This window comes from Lactuca sativa, chromosome 2 (assembly GCF_002870075.4).
Source record: "Lactuca sativa cultivar Salinas chromosome 2, Lsat_Salinas_v11, whole genome shotgun sequence".
In the NCBI taxonomy this organism is placed as follows: domain Eukaryota; kingdom Viridiplantae; phylum Streptophyta; class Magnoliopsida; order Asterales; family Asteraceae; genus Lactuca; species Lactuca sativa.
Window position 1 is genome coordinate 200,301,684 of NC_056624.2, and position 18,240 is coordinate 200,319,923.

At 35.3% G+C, this 18,240-nt stretch overlaps 1 non-coding gene across 1 annotated transcript; it reads right to left on the bottom strand.

The window, feature by feature from the left end:
* Positions 1-13,028: 13,028 nt before the first annotated feature.
* Positions 13,029-13,135, bottom strand: LOC111916454 (small nucleolar RNA R71). The gene has a single exon (XR_002858523.1). It is a non-coding gene; the product is annotated as a small nucleolar RNA R71 (small nucleolar RNA).
* Between the last annotated feature and the right edge of the window lie 5,105 nt (positions 13,136-18,240).

Consider the following 18,240-nt stretch of genomic DNA (forward strand, 5'->3'; position numbering starts at 1 on the left):
AATTGTATCAAATCTGTAAATAAAAGTTTAAAAAAAATCTAATTTTTTTAAAAAAATGAAAGTTAAAAAAAAATAAATTATACCAAAATTCTAAAAAAACACTTACAAAAAATGAAAGATGAAGAGGTTTGAAGATGCAAGTCAAGTGCTGCGCCACGCAGCACACGCGCAAAGGTTTTGCAGTCTGAAGTCTTCCAAAAAATAAACTGCTGCGAGAGGGAAAGTGTTGCGCGTGTGCTACGCCCCCAGCAGAAAGTGGTTTGAAGATGTTTTTTTAAAAAAAAAAAAAACAAACAGCACCTTAGAGTCCTTATCCACTTCATGTAGTTTGGACTAACAAGCTTGTCCTTAGCAAAGATTGATAGTAGAGTAAAGTTGTGGTTTGATGGAGGAGGAGGAGGAAGATCATCACTTGAAGACATCTTAAGAAGACAAGATTTTAATTAGCTAAGTCAATCCTTAATATTTTAACCCAATTAATATTCAAGGTCAGGATCCAATAATGCAATTCGAAATTAAGAAAATGGATGTCGTAATCTAATCATGGATTCATTTAAGGTAGGTAATGCACTTTACCAATTTCAATCTATATGTAATTCCTAGATCATTTGAGATTCATTGAATCTTATCAATGGCATGTTTGGTCTCAAGTTATTCTTTTCCATTTGTGACTGGGATACCACGGATCATAAAGAATATGTGAATAACCATGTAAACTCATTTGACAACCTCGAGGTCTTTTATCATCTCAAATTGATGTGTGGGTAAATCAAACACGCTCCATACATTAATGATAATTTTTGAGTTGTGTCATCATAAAAACTTTATAGTCCTAAATTAGTGTGTTGGTTAACCATGCACGCTCCACTAATGACTCATAAAGATTGATGTGCATTTTCATGGATTAGCATACACTTTCACATTTTCCTAAAGTAATTAGAGTGGAATTTTTAATAGGTTCTATTACTTTATAACATTATACTTTTAATGAGGTTATGTCCTACCAAACTCGTTATGCTAACAACCCTCCACAACGTAAGAGAGCAGTGGGTGAAAATGACACCCATTTAATGGTCATTTTATATTGCGTTTCTATATACCCTCTTTATAGTGTGGTTTCGTGAATGAGACATAGTAGCAATTCGACTAACTCATACCATACATATAGTATTAAACATTTAATATATAAGTTAAGGGTGTATTAAAAACATTTTAAAACCAACAAGGTTTAGAAATTAATTATTAAAAATTTTAATTTTCTAATTATTTAAACCAATTAATGATTTTAATATTTATCGTTTAATTAATCAAATAATTAAATGTAATTAAAATCATGAGGATAATTCATAAATTCAAGATTTTAGGAGATCAGATTACCAAGTTGAATATTCAGATTTTATACAATTAAAATAATATTAATTAAGGTAATTATCCTAATCAATTTGAATTAATCAAAAGAAAAATCTTTGTTGAACAAAGGCTTTTCACGATGTGGCAGAAGGATCCCCATGTCGTGACAGAAAGGAAAAAAAAAGCGAATCAGACGACTGCCACAACGTAGCAGGAGGATACCCACGTCATCGCTAAGACAAAATGGTGATTTTGTTTTCTTCGATTTGGTCAAGTTCAACTCATGCACATTTAAATGTTAGACAACCTTGCTCTGATACCACCGATCTATATTACATGGAATAATGCGGAAAAATCCTTATACTCTTAAGGTTACATGCAACCTACTATGATCTATGTCATAACATTATTGAAGTAACATACTATTGAACAACAAAACTTCTAAATCCTAATGGAAATCGAAATTCACATAGAATTGCATACATTTGATTTGTTACTGTAAACACATCTTAGATTCTAACAAGATCAGTCCATAATTCTTTTTGAAAACAAGCTCTAATTATGTGTGAGCCTATAATGGTTCACACCCACAACACAAGAACCCTAGAAAGATTAGGAGAGAGGGTAGAGAGGATGCATGTTCGGATCTTCTATGAAGGGATAGAGTAGTCGAAAATTTCAAGTCATAAGGTCATATTTATATCTGATTAGGAGACATCTAGAAACTCTAATTTGAACATAAAATAATATTATCTCAAATAAGGTTGTTATCTAGTTCCTTGATTATCTAAATGAAGGATTACAAAAATCTTTTCAAGCTCAAACTCTTCTCAAGAGTCTACTATCTTCTCACTATTTTGTTCCACTTCACACTCTCTTTCTAATTTCCCCTTATTACACATAAGGTTCAACCTTTCATCTTTCTCTAACAGTTAATCACAAGTAAGTTGTTACATACACATATATCTACATAATATGATAGGTCCATCTTTTATCACCCTAGGAGCTACGTCTCCTCTTCTTTCTCTATTATGGACACACTACCAAAGTGTCCTCTTACTCTGCATACTCTACCTCTTACTTCCTTAAAATTCTTGACGTGTCTTTGCATGTTCCTTAGTTCTCAACTGTCTACATTGGAACATTCTTACTACTTTTCTCTTAAGTGTCAATCATGAATCTTGTTGCGCCTCATTCTCTCTATCTACATATTTATCTCACCCTGCTTCAAAATCTATCTTTGGTTAGTGCTATCATTATAACATCCAATGACATGGTTCAAGCTCTACTCATCATATTTCATACACTTTCCATTTAACAATGGAATTTCTCTTTTTTATGGCTAATTGCTCTCAAGCGTTGCCAAATCTACTCTTGTACTCATAAGCACACTTTTTGACCCTGAGTCTTTCTAAGATATACTTTATATATTTTTCTTTTCTTTCTTTGGGAAAACCAACCCTCTTACTCTTTCTACTCTTTTGTCCCCTTTCTTGCCACTCTTTTTCCATATTTCTATCTCTTTCTTTTTCTGGCTCTCTATTTGTCCCCATTATCTCTAATTCTATATTGTCTCTTCTATTTAGGGACACTTACCTTAATTATTATTGTCCATCTACATGTACACATCATCTCTAACACATTTTTCTATCATGACAATCATGATCTCATTATTTTTACAACTATGGCATCTTTTTACATAGAAAGCCCATTCATATGTCCTTTCACAAAATGACCATTCTTTCTCTCTTCTTGACATTCTTGACCCAAACCCTTGCGCTCGATCCATCAACTACTCCTAAACTCTTAAGTTCTTTATCTACACATATATATAGTCGTGTATCTAACTCTTATAACTTGGTTTATTACAAAACCAACTTATACTCTATGGTTCTTTTTCATATCCCATAGTTTACGTCTTGGTATAGACATACCAAAACTAGTTTACTTAAACTATGGATTTGATACCAACTGTAACAACCCAAAATTTTTTCATCTAACTATCTAGGGAATTATCTAAGTTATCTACAAAAATATGGAATTCTATTAACTCAAACCAATTTACATCCCGAGAAATATGCGGGTTTACAATAATACATAAATACAAATTAAAGCAACAATGAAAAATACAACTAAATATACTAACTCCTTGTGCTCATATCTTCTCACGTACCACGGCTGCTACCTGAACATATAAAACTTGAAAGAAATCTAGTACATTAGACCAAAAGTCTGGTGAGTTATATTCTAATATGTTTATTGTTATCATACTCTTCTTCTAATTTTCTCTATCTTCACATACCTTCTATTATGTCTTCTTTTCTCATACTCTAATTTATTATCCATCTTTCTGATCACATCTATCTCTTACTCTATCTTCTACTCCCCTTCTCTATCCTTCTCTCTTCCCTCATACTCTTTCTTAGCCTTTTCTCAAGCTCATCTCATACTCTATACATGTATATCCCTCATTCTCTTTTTCCACATCTCTTTTCTTATCATTGAATCTTATATCATCTCATACTCAGTCTATTCTTCTCATACTTTATGCATGCTCTTCTCATATTCTTACTATGTTCATCACACATCTCTTACTCTTGTCATGTCTATCTCATACTCTATTTACTCTTCATCTTTCTATTATCATGTTGTCATGCCTCAACATTTAATTATCAATTATATAATCTCATCTGTTTCTAAGGGAAACTACATCCCACTAACAATATTGGGTACACTAATATGAACTTACTCCCCTCTATTATGATCCCTCGTGGGTCCTTAATCATTCTTCTTCTCTTTTATCCCTCATGGATTCCTTATTCTTAATCCATCACGGATTATCTCTATGTTCTTAAAGAGCTCTTTATCCTTGTTCCACTCATGAAACCCTTCTTCTACCTTCTCTAATCATACACAATCTCATTCCCATAGGAATAATCTATCCACATCCACAAACTATGCCATTCATGGTCCAAAATCTTATAGCGGACACCATCCGTGATTTAAAATAATGGTTCTTGCGTTAGGATATCGGTTTTTAAATATTATGTAGAATATATATATATATATATATATATATATATATATATATATATATATATATATATATATATAATCACAAAGAGTTATATACAATGTTAAAACACATAACATAAAGCAAATTAAAAGAGTCCAATTATCAAATTGTCAAACAAAGATCAATCACAATCCACCGATTAGGTTATAACAGGAAATAAACAACATTGGACAAATAAAGGACATTGGGCTAAAAATATTATAAAAGTGGACTAGCCCATATAAAAACAAATCCATTTTTTTTAATCAGCAAAAGACGTCCTATAATTTGAATAGCGGGATAAAAATGAGATACCGGTTTTGAAATAACGATGAAATTGTGTCTCATCTTTGATCCGCTATTTGGAACCACTACTTGCCACACACCAACGAAACGCTATACCATCGATCTCTCAACGCTATGAACTACCCTGTGTCCAAAGGGACCAAACTCTTATTCTCATAGGAATCGTACTCTTCGTTCCCTAAGGAACATCTTTCTCATTCCCAAAGGAATCGTCTTTATACTCTTCTCACAATCTTTCTCTATACATGTCCCATGGACATTCTATCTCTTTATCTCATTGAAAGATCTTTTCTACTCATCTAGTACTTAACTCATTAAGTACCTAATGTCTATCTCCTTTTAACATTTCTTATGTATTCTTCAGAATACCATCATTATCTATATTTATTTTGTAAGTCCCTAATCTGCCTGTGTATCAATCAGATCCGTTTGATGGTGCGGAATCCCAATCAAACGGATAATGTCAGATAAAATAGAAGAGAAGAAGAAGAAGAAAATTATGAATCTTGTATGTATTGATATGAATTAAAGCTCCAGATACAAAAGATTCACACACATACGCTCCTTATTCTCTCTGGCCGTAAACTCCTTCTAGTTCATCAATCCCTACTCCTCACCCTAACACCTCTATTTATACATGTTGGATATGGGCCGGAAACAAATGGGCCATAAATGAGTTTACGGCCGTAAACTCAGCCGTAAACTAGACCATAAATTCATAAAATATTACACAAAAATATAATTGCCCAGAAAAGTAAAGTATAAACCATATTTTGACCCAACAATCTCCCCCTTGGTTTATAGCTTTCATTTCTTAATGACCCAACAAGCTCCCCCTAAAAAGTAGCTGGCTTTCTTGATAATCTTCATTGGGAGCTTTGGCTTCGACTTTAATCTTCGAATTCTTCACGACTTCAAGATGAACTTGATGAATCTTCAATAATTGACTTCATCTTGAGCAGTTGGGCTTTTCTTCAGAGTTTGGCATTGATCGCACATTGGGTGAGGAGGCTTGACGTACTGATTCTTGAAAGATAACGCTTTCAGATTGAGAATCTTCAGAGAGAACATCAGAGAGAACAAATCTTCTAGATCACTTCAGCAGGTACAACAATAGCAGCAGACTGATTGAGGAGGCTTCAGTGCAATCCGTCACATAATCTTCAATTGCAGCTTCACCTTGCTTCTAGGGTTGAAGGATTGAATGTTGAAAGAATGATCTTCATTTCTTGCTCCTTCGAATGCGAATTCTTCGATGCTCACGGACGAAGCCTTTGGCTCAGAAATCTTCAACACAAACTCCATGAGTCTTATCTATACCTGAAATCACTTTTCAAGACAAAACAAAACTAAAAGAAAACTTAGCACACAAATTAAAATAGAAACAAAAATATTTTTGGATTTTTTTGATTTTTCTGAACAAGAAATAAAACAGAAATAACACTATTTTTGGATTTTTTAATTTTTCTGATTTTTTTTTTAATTTTTAATTCTCCCCTAATATTTAAATTAGAAGAAACTATAATAAATTTAACAAAAATAAAAATGATATCTAACTTTAAGAGTGATTTGGGATCAAAGTTTTTAAACAGCTTTTATCCACTTGTCGGTACCTTCCATATTCACATCTTTGTCTGGTCGATCGTCGGTATTGTGGTCCACTTAAACACGAAAAATTTGTGACAGATTTAGGACATACTATTTGTTACAAGACAGGTGAACTTAAGTTCCTAGATATTATATCTGATCCTAAGTTCCTAGATACTATATCTTAAGGACCATTCATCTGACGACGACCAGGGATATTGTTGTCCACCTAAATTAAGCAGCGAGATCTATAGACAATCTTTGAGTGTTCAATTTTAATTGTATTTGAACATGTTTCCCACTTCCTGATATGCCCCAGCCATCAAGAACTTCCAGAGTAATCCTTACACCGGGTGAGCAGACAACCATTCAGAGAGAGAAGAGATTCAAAATTCTATTGCTAACTACTTCAGAGGGGTTGAGAAGAAGAAGGTTGCATATGCTGTGTACCAGGTCGGATTAGAAGTTGCGCAAAGGAGACAACATATGGCTAATAGATAAGAAGTATTTCACACACATATATATAGCCTGTAGAGAAATAGAGTTGTATATGTTGTGTACCAGGTCGGATTAGAAGTCGCGCAAAGGAGACAACATATGACTAACAGACGGAAAGAAAGAAAATGATATTCTACAGACCTAATTTATCGGAATTTACCAGTCGCCCCATCTAACCGGAATTAAGGACATAATCCGCACATCGAGGAAAAGTTAAACCACGGTTCCAAGTACGGGTTCAATTAGTGTGACGAGTAGATTCCCATATACATATATATATATATATATATATATATATATATATATATATATATATATATATATATCCCTGCTCAACCTATCCAAGCGTCGTATTGTCAGGCTGAACGTATCTAACTAGGTCAAGATTTGTCAAGTCTATAAATTTCCTAAGTTCAACTCTCCCTAGTCAAGTCCATTTAAATATTTTCGTGCCTACCTACGCATGAAACCAGAGCATAGACCCTTCAACTTCGGGTACGTTATGCAGACTCAGGTTGCCTGTTATCACTTGACAATATGACTTCCCAAAACATCTCCTGTAAGCACATTCCATTAACACCACATTTTTGATTTTCTGATTTTCTATTGTTTTTGGATTTTTTTAATTTTTTTAATTTTTTTTTAATTTTCTAATTTTTGTTTTGTTTTTATTTCTCCCCCTAAATTTGTGCATAGGAGAGAAATGAAAGTAAATGCGCAAATTTAAACTATCCTAAAACAAAAATTAGTCTTTAAAGCGAATCAACTTAATACAAACTCAGGAGTATAGAGAAGAAAATGCAAACCGTAAGTCACCGATTGAATTTGCATCCAGAAGGTCTGAGAACAGCACACATAATCTCAGAACAGATCCGAAAATTCTTCATGTCATTAAGCACTAACCCCGTGAGTGATCACTTCTTTTCTTCCCTTCCCGCAGAGGACACATTCTCCCAAACAATGTTCTGAGTGTTGTACAGTTGAGAGATGTCTCCTATCGTGTGCTTGGAACAGCCACTACCAACAAACCGAAGTATTATGATATGCCTCCATGGCTGCTCCGACACAGAGCGGGATCAGTTGGTCTTTGGAACCCAGTCCATTTTGAAATTGGGTCGACCTTTGTCATCAACGCACGATACCCTCTCCCATGACATATCCTGCTTGTCACAAACAGAAGATGTAGAAACATTAGAGTCGTTAGTTGATTTGGGAGATTGAGCCTTCGGAACCCATTTGTAGTTTGGTTTAAACCATTTCTTTTTTGATCCGATGGGTGCCTCGGCACTTGATTTGGAACTTGAAGCCGACTGCTGAGATAACTTTGACCTAACCGGTCTTTGTTTCACTGGAGCATCTCTTAAACTAGACTTTTGGGTCAACATTCCCTTCTTGTTCTTGGGAGTTGGATGCTTGACCGTGGGAGTTGGATGCTTGGCCTTGGGAGTTGAATTCTTGGCCTTCATGGCATTCCAGTCAGCATTGTCTGAACGTGATCTCGGGGGGTTTCTTTTGAAGTATCTCCCTCTTGGCGCGTTCTGCCAGCCTTGTGCATAGTAGGGAACGTATGCGCAATTTGGACAATTTCTGGCAATGTGTCCAGGTGTTCCACGGTGAAAACATGTCTTTTTCTTCACTGTGAAGTTGTTTCTTCCTGCCCTTGGTGGCGTATCCTTGCCTTGTCTCTTGTTGTTCCCAGATGCACACTTGCAATAGGCACTCTTTTGCGCTGGAATTAGAGGCCTATATTTCTCAACGGCAGGTTTGTTAAGAGCAATAGAATTCGAAGAAATAGATTCTGAGTTCAAAGAGTCATTGGTTTGTTCAGTATTGCTCTCCTTGTTCTCATCTTCTGCTACTTTACCTGCACATTTAACAGAAGCATCAGTATTTTCAACATTAATAACTCCTCCTGACACAAATCCAGCTCGTTTGCCATATCGAAGATGTGGCTCCCTGTCAGTTTCATCCTGTGTTATAGGGATGGATGTGTAGTTATGATTATAAGGAGGAGGTACACTATCATACCCTAGACCCTTGCTTTGATTTTCTTTGAATTTTAACTGGGTTTCATATAAGGACTCAACTGTCTGACTTGACGCAGTATAATTTTTGAAACTGACATCAGTTTTTCCACACTTAATTTTTAAAGCGTCAGGTTCTTTAGTTACAGCAACAAGTTGTCTCTTAACATAATCATAATTTTCACACTTGCTGCTATACTCTTCCTGAAGTTTCCTAAAGTCCATGGTTTTAGCTTCTAATTCAGCCTTCAGGGGTTTTTGTCCTTTCCTGAGTTGATATCCTTTATATCTCACGTCCTCAACTTCCCCTTTTAATAAATCAATTTGTTCCCGAAGAAATTTAATCGTATCTTCACATGATTGAGAACATGAAACTTCACATGAATGAGAACACGACACTTCATTGACCGGAAGGTTTGCAGAACTCATTGTTTTTCGACAATTCAAAGCGTTAAGTTCTTCAATTATATCAGCCAGACTAAGACGATTGAGATCTTTTGTCTTCTTGATGTCAGCCACGTCCATATCCCACGATTTTGGAAGTGAATTCAATAGCTTTTTGTTTGTCTCAGATTTAGACAAGAAGATCCCAACTATATTCATCTCGGTAATAAGTGTAGTAAATCGCTGCAACTGAGTTTCGAGGGTTTCTCCAGGGATATAATCAAAAATGTTGAAATTTTGTCTTAACATATCTTGACGACTCTCTGTCATGTTTTCAAAACCCTCGTAGACCTTAAAATCAATTAAAAAACACAACTAGAAGCTAAAATAAAACTTAAAAGTCAAATTAAAAAAAAAAAAAACATGAAAAAGTCAACCTTTAAAAAGTCAAACTAAAAAAATCAAACTTGCAAGTTAAACCGAAAAGTTAAATTTGAAAATTTTGAAAAAATTAAACGAAAAAGTCAAAGTTTAAAGTCAAAGGTCAAACTTGAAAGTCAAAGTCAAAATTTGAAATAAAAAGTCAAAAATAAAAACAATTTTTATTATTATTCTTTTTTTATTTTGGATGAAAATAGAATTTAAAACTAAAAAAAAGTGAATTTTGGGTTAAAAGTGTCAAAAATGAAAAATTAGAACCGAGAAAGAAGCTTTATAAATTAAATTCGGAAGGGATAAAACAAGATGCAGCGTAGAAGACTTGGGTAAACGCGTGGACTAGTAGGGAGGAGACCCAGGTTCGATCCCCGGCACCTCCACCTTCTCTTCCTATGTTTTTATATGCGAAGGGTTGCTACTGCTACGAGGTTGCTGCGAAGCGATGACAAGGACTGAGGTGCGAGGCGATGACCGAGACTGCTGGACCGCAAAATCCGAGGCCGCAAGCTCGGACCGTGAACCTCGGGCCGTGAACTCCGAAACCCTAGCCGCCGGCCGCCACCCCCTCGCTGTTTACGACTAAAAACACCATTTTTTGCTCTTTTTTGCTCCAAAACTCGATCAAAAACACGTTTTTATGAAAAACACAAAGAACAAACCCCCATTATTTTTCAGAGATCTATCCAAAAATGCAAGAATATTTCAAAAATAAGATCAAGTAATGCCCCAAATCTGACAAAATTGATTGATACAACTTGGCTCTGATACCAATTGTAAAGTCCCTAATCTGCTCGTTATCAATCAGATCCGTTTGATGGTGCGGAATCTCAATCAAACAGATAATGTCAGATAAAATTAGAAAATTTAAACCATATTTTGATCCAACATATATACATACTCTATTATATGATTATAAAGCATATAATCATATGTAATCTCTTTCTACCATCTCTTGGGTATTTGACAAATACCCTTATCATCTACCCATACATACATTTTCATACATAAGATTATAATACATATAATCATTGATATGTGCATATTTAGCTATATATTTAGTATAAATTTTCATCATTTGTTAGCTAATTATTTACATATTATGGATAAAAGGTACTTAATAGTGTTCAAATTGTATTTTCAGTCCAAAAGATATGCTCGGAATAAAAAAGGAAGCAGGAGAAGCAGTTGGAAGTTCAGGAGTTGAAGTTAAGAAGAAAAATGCCAAAAACAAGAAGGACTCGGCGAGTCAAAGCCTGACTCGCCGAGTCAGATCGAAGATTCGCGAAGCTCTAGAAGTCCTTGCCGTACACAGATTTTTAATGAGGGACTCGGTGAGTTGGGACCTTGACTCGATGAGTCACCTCTGTTTCCAAAAAAAATATAAATAGGGACTTTGAGATCAAGATGGGGACTTCTCTAGGAGGCTTAGATTGCGATTGAAGGTGCTGCTAGACCAGGAGAAGCTAAGGAATCAACCCTAAGTTCAATTTTGAAGAAGATTAAGGCAAATTCTAGTTTATTCTTAGTTAAGCCTTTGATTCAATCATGATTGAACTAATTGCATTTGTTTTTGAGTTTGTTTTTATTACAATTATGAACTAAAACTTTTATCTTCTGTTTAGGGTTGATGGTTTGTGAATATGGATTGATTTGATGGTTAGGATTAATTTTAATAGGTGATATTGTTTTGTTAAGCTTGTTAAAGAACCTCATATGTTAATAATAACTATTTTCTGTTAATAAATCAGTAATTAAGTTATATGAACATCTCTTGGTTATTAATTTCATATGATTTATGTGACCACATAGTTATATGTCTAGGAATAACGAATGTGAAACTAGAATTAATTAGATGATAGGTAAGTTAATACGTGAGCTTGTGTGATACACCATCAACAAGAGGTTAAATTGAATCACCAATTTAATTAACCATTACAAGTCTTACTTAACCCAAATTAATTAACTAGGAAACTTATTAATTTAGACAACCGACCACTGCTTGAATTAATCTATTTTCTAAGGATTAGCGATAACAAACGTGAACCTAATCATCTCAATCAGTAGCCAATGAAAAGTTAATCCGATACATTTACCATAAAATCAACCATAGGATCAAATGATTCGAACCTAAACAAAAGTCCTCTTTATCATTGAAATTAGTTGCAATTTAATTGTTAGCTTTTAGTTGCTTAGTTAAGTGTTAGTTAAGTTTCTAGTCTTGTAAAACTAGAGAAAACCTTACATTTTATTACTTGTTCTTAGATATTATTAGTAATTAGTTTAATTTCCGTTCCCTGAGTCCGATACCCTACTTATTTAACTATACCACAATTGATAGGTCCACTGCCTTTGAGTGTCTAATTCATAATTAAAGAGTAGGATAAAACTTAGTTCGTTTCACACACATCAAGTTTTTGGCGTCGTTGCCGAGGAACGGTTCAAAAATTAATACTAATTTCTAGGTTTATAGATCCTTTGTGTGAGATTTATCTTGCACAAAGTTATTTCTTAAGTAATTTAGTTATTAGGATAGGTTTTAATAGTTTTCTATTTTAGAATTTTCGTTAATATTTTTTTTCTGTTTTTGCCTTGAATTCGCCGAGTGCAGTCGAAGCTACTTGGCGAGTCCATAGCTGATTTCCAGTTTCATGTTTTAGTTTATTTTTGTTCTTTTTACGCGTTTTCCTTGTTTTGTTTGCAGACATTACATGACCCGAGGATCCAACACGCCTCTGGTTCCTCCATTTGAAGACCTAGAGTCCGCTCTCAAGAAAAACAAAGACAAAGGTGTTGAAAGTTCAAATCATCCAAGAAAGTCACCTTTCAAGGACCTTAAATCAATATTTAGAAAGAAGAAAAGCAACAAGGAAGGTGGTTCTAGCAATCAAAAAAAGTGAGGAAAGCAATTTTGAACACTTTGAAGGAAATCCAATCCCGGAAGTAACCGATTACGAATCTGAATCCGAAGAAGAAAGCGACTTTGGAGACGAACCCACTAACACCATGGCGAACATTGATGAAGTCCCCATGGGAGAATGGAAGAAAAGGATAAAAGATTATACCGGCCCGGGACTTATGCAACCCATCATTCCTGCCACTGCCACTTTCGAGCTAAAGGGCCACATACTTGCTCAACATAAGGAAATCTCTTTCTACAGGAAAGATCACGAAGACGCTTACAAGCACTTAGACGAGGTCAATGATGTAGCCGACTACTTTAATGTTACAAATATGTCTAGCAAAACCGTTTTGCTCCGTATGCTTCCCGTCACGTTTAAAGGAGCTGCGAAGGATTGGTTGAAATCACTCCCTCTCGGATCCATCACCACATGGGTAAGATGAAAGAAGAATTTATTGATCAATTTTGCCCTCCCTCAAAAATAGCCAAGTTGAAGAAAACCATAGCTAATTTTGAACAACAAGCTAGAGAGTCACTTTATGAGGCTTGGGAGAGATACAAGGGACTACTAAGGAATTGCCCACATCATGATCTTAATAGCCAACAAGAAGTCTCCATTTTCTATGATGGAGTGAATGTGACCACAAGGCAACTCCTTGATTTGCAAGGACCTCTCACAAAGAAGCCGCCCCCGGAAATCAAAGAACTAATTGAAGAATTCTCTAAGCACTCTAGAGAATACCATAACCCAAGGAATGAACTAAGTCGGGGGGTGGTGAACTCGGTTAATGATAGCATGGCAGCAATGATGGCTAAACTAGAGAGTGTGGATCGAAGAATGACTAAGATGGACCAATCCATCCATGCCATTAGGGTCAGTTGTGAGAATTGTAGAGGGCCTCATCTCACTAAAGATTGTGATCTTGACGAGAACGGGAACCGGAGGGTGCAAGTGTGCTATTCAAGTGGTGATATGTATGATGACAATTGGTGGAAACCCAAGAAGGATTGGCTTCCTTATGAGGAGTACAAAAAGGCAAAGGAGGAGAAATTTAAGCAAAAAGAAAGGGGCCTTTATCAAAAAGAGGAACCGATGCTGGAGAAGAAATGTGACTTGGAAGATATATTCACAAGATTTGTAGCCGCGTCTAAGAAGAGGCACAATGATACAGATGCTGAAATGAAAGAGCAACGAAATATGCTTAGAGAACATCAAGCTATGATGAAGGATCAGCAAAATATGCTTAGGAATCAGCAAGCATCTATTCATAACTTTGAAAAACAGCTAGGTCAGCTGGCATAACGAATCAACCAAAGAGCACCCGGTGAGCTTCCTAGCAATACTTAGCAAAATCCAAGAATGGCGCATGTGAATGCAATAACAACAGATTCTGAGCCAATCTACACTCCTCTGGCCTCTATCCAGAAGAATCCTAACAAAGTGCGAACAGAAGAAGTAATTAGCTGGAATTCGAGAAAACCCAACTCGACTCGCCGAGTCGCCAACATGGACTCGACGAGGCTTGGTTCTTTTGCCTTTGATTGACATCTCTTCTTGATCTAGCATATGTGATTCAATAGAAGAGTAATGATTATCATCATTCAAAGTTTTAAGATCCCCTTTATCTTCCAAACTTCCTCTACCTCCTCTTGGACAGCCGCATCATTCTCCACAATTGTTTCAAGGAAAGCCAAATGTACATTCTCAAAGTTGATGAGATCTTTAACAACCTTGTTTTCCTTAAGAGGATTCTTCAAGTAATCATGCAAAACGTGCACATCAGGTTCACTGAGGGTACTAATGGCTTGCAGATTAAAGATAACATCTCAAAGTAAGAATCTTCTTTCTTATAAGATAATTACATAATGTGATTTAATTATAATTCAAATATACTCTTGTGTTTTATACAAAGCTAGTGGGAGTGCATTTACATTCCTAGTCTTATATGGAATCGACATACTAATACCTGGAATAAAGATCGATATAGATAGATCATGTCAACTTAAAGGATTAAGTAAAACTGCATTAAGTGTCAAGGATCTTAAAGAGCTTAAGATAAAAGGCACTAAGAGAGTTATCTTGTCAAGTACCACATGACATGATTTTGAGCAAAAATCTAGTGCAAATGTTTTGAACTAGATAATATGATTGTATTCCATATGTTGTTGCAATTGGATTAATCATATTTTTCATAATTATGTATAAAGGCCAAATAAGTCGTATGCTTAGAGCATGTCAAATGATACCGTTATGATCCGAGAATAAGTCATTGTGTGACTTAATGGAACATTCTAAAGTGCTTGCAAGAACTAGAGGAATATTCCTAATCTACAGAGTATTTGAAAGGAAGCTATGTTTAAGGTTTTTTCACATATGCTAAACTTACAAATAAATTGAGATGTTTCTCAATCGGGCGTGTTCTCATTATGAATAAAGAGAAGTTACATGGATAGTGTTTCTATGTGGATTTTAGTTACAATTACACATCAGAGTTGTACATTGTGGTTTGGAGAACCACATACAAAGATGATTAATGTATAGTTTATTATGACTATGAGTAATCCCATTACGCAAGTATTGGTATCTAAGTCATAGTTAAGCATCTAATACATTATCGATATTTTCTCTATATATGTATATATATATATATATATATATATATATATATATATATATATATATATATATATATATGAAAATGTTTGTATTCGCAAAGTTTATACAAGTTAGGTTTGTCAGATCCACTTAACAAAGATCCTTCATTAGCTAAAGCATGAAAGTCAAGTTGGATATTGGAACAATAAAAACAATATATATATATATATATATATATATATATATATATATATATATATATATATATATATATATATATATATATATATATATATTGTGACATCCCCAATTTCACGGCCAGAAAAGACCGATTTGTTTATGCTTTGTTTTTATAAAATCAGAGTAATCTTTTGATTAAAAGAGTTGCAGAATTTATTCCCAAAATAAAATATGATAAAATTTATCAAAACGTTTCTCAAAGAGAATGTATTTTCATTAAATAATAAAACCTCGGGATGTCATGTTCGTTACAGACCAAAAGCATAAACAATATAAAATAGACCTTACAATAGTTATTCAACTACTGATCTATAATCCAAAATCTCTCGTCAAGTCCGCCGACTTATATTCTTGTGTCATTACCTGTAATGAAAAGAAAACTGAGTGGGTCAGGCTTGGGAGCCTGGTGAGCATATAGGGTTTTCAACCCACAATAATACATTTATTATATTCAATTATCAAACAATCAACCCAAATACCCATCCCCATTATCTTCTTAAGGTTCCACCCTAAGAACCAACTATCCTTCATTCACTTATTCCTAAGGAATCGGCACGAAATCCATTGCTACCAAAGTTTATCTATCGAGTACTAAATCCATAGTTATCAGACGCTAACTCCATAGTCGTCGAGGTTCACTCAAGCGGCGCTAACTCCATAGTCACCAAGGTTCACTTAACAAGCGCTAACTCCATAGTCGCCAAGGTTTATTTAACAAGCGCCAACTCCATAGTCGCCAAAGTTTACTCAACGTGCGCTAACTCCATAGTCGCCAAGGTTCATCAAATAGGCACGAAGTCACATCGTCGCCAAGGTCTATACAATAGGTGCTAACTCCATAGTCACCAGGGTTTATACAAAAGATGCTAACTCCATATTCACCAAGGTTTATACAATAGGCGCTAACTCCATAGTCACCAACTATTCCACCTACCTATGTTCTACCCAACAATTTTTGTAGATATAAATACTTACACAGTTTAAATCATTTAACACCTGTATAAAACTCCAATTTCCATGCCCATCTCAAATAGACAAATAACATATAAACACATAGCACGTATTTCATAGCAAATACTTCATATTTATGTGTTAGAAGAAGGTAACTTCACACCCATACATATAAACAACAATATACTTAATACACTCAAACCACACTTGTATTATTATCGTGTTTATGAAAGGTAGTATACACTCACTTGATCAGAAGATGATCGGACAGCACTACGACTTGCAGAAGTAGTAATCCACCGCAGATCTGGAAGATCTCCACAAAAATCGAACTTCTCCCGGGCAGAGCTTCGGCTCGGGAACCGCACTTCTCGGGATCTTCGGGATCTCGGGACTTGCCTTGGGGCTAGAGAATAATACCGGGGCTTCAGGGTATTTCTGGCACGCAAAACGATGCAAAACGGGAGAGAGAAGAGAAGAAATTGGCAATTGGGTCGGCTACCTTCGCATCCTATTTATAAGAGGCTGGAGCCTCGGAGTACGCGGGGAGTACACCAGTACGCGGGGCGTATTGGTCCGAATGCGTCATGGCGTTCGTTATCCGAAGCCACTTGCTGCGAATGTCGACACTTCGGAGTACGCGGGGCATACTTGAGTACGCGACGCGTACCTCGGATCAGACCGGTGACTCCTTTGGATAATGCTTCCGAATTTTCTTTTAAATTTAAATACAAAATGATTAATAAACTTCGGAAATTCATATCTTCTTCATACGAACTCGGTTTTCGACGTTCTTTATATCCACGCGAAGGAGAGACTACGCTCTACAACTTTCATTTAGACTCCGTCGGCTAATTTTGACATTTATTTTTATTATTTATTTTTAATAGGCCGCGACAGAAAACTTCGTTATAAATTCATAACTTCTTCGTTTGACGTCCGTTCTCGCCTAACTTTTTATCGCTTCGATACCAACAACGAGATCTTCGATTCTTGTTTAGATTGCTAAGGCTAAATATCGCTCTAACGTAAATTCACTTTTTACGTCGCGCTGTGTCATGCCGGTTCTGTCGCGAAACTTCGACAGGTCATAACTTCTTTGTTATAACTCGGATTTTGGCGTTCTTTATATGCACGGAAACCTTGTAACATATACTACAACTTAGTTAGGATTATTCATCCTAAATAATCTTCTATCAAAAAGTCATTTTTGACTCTTATTGTCTCTAAATTGACTAGCCCTGATCTACGGGCGTTACATATATATATATATATATATATATATATATATATATATATATATATATTGTAATGAGTTGATATATTGGATATGAGTCTTTCATTAAATAATTATTGTGTTCTATATTAGCATGTTTGGATCGTTGAATAACTAGGTTATTGCAAATGTCCATATTTGTTCATAGTTGGGGGAGCATCTATGAGGTAAGACTAATATGAGTGGATTGGTGGATTCTCATGGATATGAGAAAAGCAAGAGTTGCTACCAACTTCATAGGTACTTGATTAGGAAAATACGTATTGGACTTGACCCACATCAAAATCACTTTATGGATCATAGTCAAAAGTGATGTTTTGATCAAGGTTGTATATTTGTATTGTTAGACTTGAGATACATATTTAGGACTTGAAGTGTAGGGATTGTTGTGCTTTGACATGGTTTAACGTTGTTCTGTTGAAGGCGGTCATAAGGGCCAACGTTAGGTATGACATGAACTACATTGGTGGGCGTATGTAGTCGATATGGGATTTTTCCCTCTTATTTGTTGAGAGTTAGACATCTAAGGCCTTACTAAAAGTGAACACTAAATGAGATTGATGGCAATCCATATCTCATGTTCGACATGATGTCTGTGTAACGCCCGGGTTTCAGGGCTAAGCATTTTTGTCAATG